The sequence below is a fragment of the Podarcis pityusensis genome (genome assembly GCF_964106645.2).
Source record: "Podarcis pityusensis genome assembly, chromosome: 9".
Taxonomy (NCBI): domain Eukaryota; kingdom Metazoa; phylum Chordata; class Lepidosauria; order Squamata; family Lacertidae; genus Podarcis; species Podarcis pityusensis.
Window position 1 is genome coordinate 29,401,054 of NC_138034.1, and position 5,616 is coordinate 29,406,669.

The window sequence follows — 5,616 nt, forward strand, 5'->3', positions numbered from 1 at the left end:
ATGGGCTCCGAAGTGAAGAGGGGGAAGTGGCGCGGTGCTGTGAGTCAATTGCTATTTCCGTGGAGCGAAGCCGCACAGCCGTTGCCGGAGAGCGCTGCCTTTTTCCTGGGACAATTTGGACTCTAAAATAAGCACCCGTGAGTACTTAGACTTTGAACAACTGGACATTAGATAAGGACTTGCGTGCAGAAAGGAATTGGATTTTAAAAACCTATTTTAATTTGGTACGGAATGGGAAGGTCTAAACAGGAAGTCAGCCTTCCGTTCTTCTGTAGACAGAATAAAGCAAAGACAACGTAAACTAGAGCTTAGAAAATCGCCTTTAAAGGATTGGATTTCATCATTTAAAATTGTGGAACCCCCCTTCGACAGCAGGAGAAGGAGGGGGATCTTTTCCAGACTGTTTAAAGTGAGTTTAAAGTAAAGTAACTTTCCTCCCTCCTGATCCTGGAGCGGGGTGTCAGGACTGACGTTTGAAGTTCATTGACCAGAGACAAGCATTTTGACAGATAGCTAAAAGTAGAGAAACATAGCGATTCCACTGCTTCCCTTCGCATCTTTAAGCAACAAATATTGACAAAGTATCTCAAAAAGGGAAATTTTGTTGCAAGAACAAATAGAAGTTTTCCCCCTAGAGGGAGACTGTGTAACTGTAACTAACTCCAGAGAGCCGGCAGCTGTTACAGATAACAATCGTGGGAACAGGCATTCGACCTTGCAGGACAAGGTATTGAGAAGCTTTGTTGTGTGCTTTCTATAAAACAAATGCCCTACTGGAACAATTACATGAAAAGGTGAATTGGATGGCGACTTCGACTAGAAATTTTCAACAGGCAGTGGGAAATTTTGAACAGACAGTGGGAAATATGTGGAGCCCACTCAGGAATTAAATCAGGAGTGTGTCCTGACAGAACAGGCCCAACAGGAATATGAGTTTTCGGATTTGACAAATGAACTTGGAAAAAGCCAGATTTGGAAAGAAAAAGTTTGGTTTGGCTTGGAAATGGGGGGCTGGATTGACCCCCCTATGCTGGGATGTTTGGACTTTTCAAATCTGACAATGGGCCGTGAGATGTTTGGGATTGTGGGGGCTCTTAATTTCGGAGGGTCTTTGAAACATGCTTTTAAATACCATATGGAACTCAGTGTTGAATATGTAAAAGGGGCTGATCTGTCGAGAAGGGTTAAAAATATTGCCAAGCTGGAGTTACCATGAGCAGGAGACAAGGGAAAATACAGTTACAAATATGAAGAAGAGCTGCAGAAGGGACATGGAAGAGACTTGAGGGCCTCGGATATAAGGCTGCCAGGTTAATGGGCTAGATTGACGGGATAATAAGGACTGACAAAACCCGGAACCAGGAGGAAGGGACGTTGGATGAAGATTGGATTTGTTTGTATTTCTTCTTTCTACCATTAGAACTGTTTTATAAAATTGATGAATGTTAGAAAAATGTTGGAATGAAACTACTTGGCTTTAGTAAAGATGTTTAAAGAATTATGAAAGAATATTATGGTTATGAGAAGTTGGTAAGGATAAGATTTAAGTTTTAAGCTTTAAGGTTTATTTTATTATAGAAAGATAAGATTAAAACAGTTTAGGGTAATGTAATGACAGAATATTATGAAATATGGAAAGGATTTGCTGGGATAATTAATAACTAGGATACAAAGAAAGGGAGGAGGAGGAGGAGGTCAAAGAAAGAAGGTAATGACAGTTGAGGATATGAGAATAATGAATTTGTTTTTAAATGTTTTTTAATTGTGTGTGATGTATTTTTGTATTTTTTTTCTTTTTGTCACTTTTTCTTATTTTTGAATTTGTATTCATACGGTTGGAAGGGGTTTGTTTTTTTTTTCTTTTTCTACTTTGTTAATTATTTTTATTTTGTATTTTCTACTGCTTTTATTTTATTTGGTAACACTTTGAAAATTTCAATAAATATCTTTTTAAAAAAAAAGATCTATAGATAAAGGATTACCTTCACAGAAGATAAAAGAGGTATTAGGTCAACCACCTGCTAAAACAAGATATAAAAGGGGGTGACATATTTGTAGTAGTGTCGCTGCCTAGGGGACCAAAAGAAACATTAATGCGCTTTTGCACTGCACACTGTATAAATAACACATAGGTATTTTCTGCCTGAGAGAGTTCACTATCTAGGATTTAGAAAAAGCAGATGTTGAACAAACAAACAAAGGTGAAGACAAGGTAATCTTAAAGATATATGCAGCTGTGTAACCTTGTAATTATAGTGCTTTCTGCAGTTGCAGATGCTCAACAGACTAACTTTTTCCTCTTTTGTAAGGCTTTGCCTTGGCAAACTCAAGTACAACTTTTGTCACCAAACATATATCTATATTCAGAGCTGACATTAAATTCACAATGCTCAGTGCTTGCATTCACACTGTCCCAATCACAGTGTCATGGAGTGATTCACATATCAACTGTGGTTACAGTGGCATGATGGATTTAATCAGTACTGCCCTTTCTTCCACTTCACAAAGAATCTGAGAGTCCTAAACAATGTATCTGCAGTAGCGCATGTCCAAAGGGTCATTTGCTGTCAGGTGTACATCAGCATGCAATGGCCTATAAGATCTGGATCTGTGATTTTGACTACATTAACTATGATGGATCTCCCATGATTAGGGACAATGGGCCTTTGATTGCTGGTTGTTGCAGACAAAGAACAAGCTTTTGCTATTGCATCATGTCCTGCCTCTGAGCTTTCCATGGCACACTTATTTCTTTATTTAACACACTGGTATCCTGTTTTGCAGCAAAAAAGGGCTCACAGATTATCTTACAGTTCACTTAAAAATCCCTTCCTTCAGATTTACAATCTCAGCCAATGTCATTATTGAATATTATATTACTAATAGTCTTATACAGCCAATCAATATGGCTCTCTACTGCCGGATGCAGTATATTAGATTATATAAACTATTTGGCTGATCAGGGAAGGTAATTCTTATGTTCTTATTCCTAACAAGTTCACAGCTCCACAAAAAGGTGTGTTACCCATGTGTAGTATCAGCCTTTGTTGAAGCAGATGGCTCTCCCTGCAACAGTGGTAATATAGCTACTGTGCAGTAAATAAAAAAAGATTAAAGCTTTCAAACAGTTTTCACAATCTATTTCACCGAAGTAAAATTGGTATTATGTGAATGCACCCATGCTACATTCTCATATGTAATGGGATGAAGAGCCTCATACTTTCATTATCTGTTGGATCACTGCCCACATTGGTCTTGCATTTGCCCTAGTGGTGTGGTGGTGAATGTTAAAGTGCAAGAGCTCATCCTGTCTGCCCACTATCAATGCCCAAAGTGTGATATCAATTTATTAGGATAAGGATGACTGAAAGTCTTGTGCAGACTGAGATGAGAATAGGATCAAACACAGTGGTACTTTCTTCACACTGTCTGGATTCAACTTTCTCAAACACATTGAGCTTTAACATGTATACAATGAGTTGAAATGCAACTGTTAGCTTTTCTGTTAGTTTTGCAAAGAAGTACTTGCTAGCATGCCGTAGGAATCCCATCAAAGGAAAGAAGTATCCAGTCTCTGTTTGATTTTCTCTGCTAATCTGTCACAAACAAACTTGAAATTCCCACTATCTACTTCCCAGAGCAATGAGCATTCATCAATTGACCAAGGTATTTCGGTAGATGACATCATTATTCCTGGTTGGAGCATTATATATATCCTATATCCACCCCTTCACCACACCACTGATTTGCCCCCATCAACAGTGCAGGCAGGTGAAGGAACCAAAGGCCTGTGGTCAGCTGTACAATGGATACATTCACCCAGTACAAAATTTGTTACAGATGTGTCTTTAGTTCAGCATGTCCTTTCCAGTGATGGAAGTTTGCGGTTGAAAGTTAACATTATCATATGATAGACTGCTTCGATTAATTCTTTCTGGATGCAACACTGAAGGTAAGCACCTGCAGTGTTTTTTCACAATCTGACATAAGGACTACTTTATAATTCCATAGCTGCCACGTGGGAGCTTCTGTTTGTATGCATGTTTGAATGTACGTTTGTATGAGATTTCTTAGCCACCTTCCAACATAAGATCCCAGGGTGGGTTATGGCCATATAAAATCCAACGGAACAGTTTGAAACAAGCAAAAGAAGGAAGTTCCTCTGTATGTTGGCTTTTCCATGAGGCAAGACATTTGTGTGTGCCAGCTCACCATGTTTCTTAGTCACCAGTGCATAATTTGGTTCCATATCACTGCAAACCACTACAAAAAGTTTGTCTAGCAACAGAGACATGATGGGAGGCCCATCAGTATGAAAAACTGGTACACATGAACAGCTTGTCACATGGAGCAGCTATCTTGGGGAAGAAGTTTCTAATTAGAGCAGTGCATGCTGGATGAAACTAGATCTTTGATACTTCACTGTATCAAGGTATATTGTCTGTGTTTTATTAGCTATTTTGGTTGTATTATGTTTTATTCAACATCATTTCTCTCTGAAATGGAAGAAATATTTCAAGGCCTGGGCAACTGCATTGTGCATTTCAAAAAAATAAATAAAAAATAAATCCCAATTAGCACAAGATTAGAAAGCTTGGTTGGTTTTAGATACAGCATCTTCCCATATCATTAAAAAGCCACAAACAAAGCATTTTCTCCATAACAATGATTACTTCTGCAAATTTATCAATAACCAGCTGACTATAATTATAGCAGGAATAATGAATGGATCTTGTGTCTGCTATGAATTATGCTCTCTTGTAACACAGCCAGCCGGTGGGCCTTAACGATAATTCAGACAAATGAAACATATTCAAGTTAGTTACGCATAGTCATTTTCAGTGACACAGAACTGTAACTTCATTTCCTGCAAGTATTTTTATTAATTGCAGGCATAACAAAAAATAACTAAGTTTGTCTTTGAGTTTTATAAAAGGCTAAAGATCCGGTACTGTAATAATCTCAAGAGCGTACTTGTACTTTTCACTCACAGATGTGTATGCAAATTGGTCCAATATTAAATTAAAATTAAAATGGATCCCAACACAGTTAATGAGCATTATCGAATAATAGATTAACTTACATTAGAAGATCATTGTTCAGGACTTGACCTCTTTGCCCACTCACTCTTAGCAAATCTCTTTTCATAAGGAACAGTGGGCAAGACCATATCATTGGTTGTTAGGTCAAGGAATGCATACTGCACTTCTCTCTATTTGTTATAAATTTGATCCTTCTCAACTGCAGCAGATGTGCTGTTTGCCAGTTCAACCCTTGAAAGGGCTTACCAGTTGGAAGGTGGGTCTAGGCCCCCATTGCCTACTATCATGTCCCTCAACCCTTGAAATTTGCAGTATATGGCACAGGACCTTGATGAAAATGAGATTCATGCTGCTTCCTGTGGGGAAGAACCTGAGATTTTTGTATTCAGTGCCTTCATTCAGAAGACACAGCCCTGCCACCATCCTTGGACTGGTGGGTGAGTCCACAGCAGTGCCTCCATCGATCTCACAAAAGTCAGATGCTGCAAAGGCAAGTGAGGTTCATTCAAAACTTGTCCAGCTCCTCTGAAGAGGCACTTTCAACCATACTACAGTTCTGGCCAGGCAACATCAA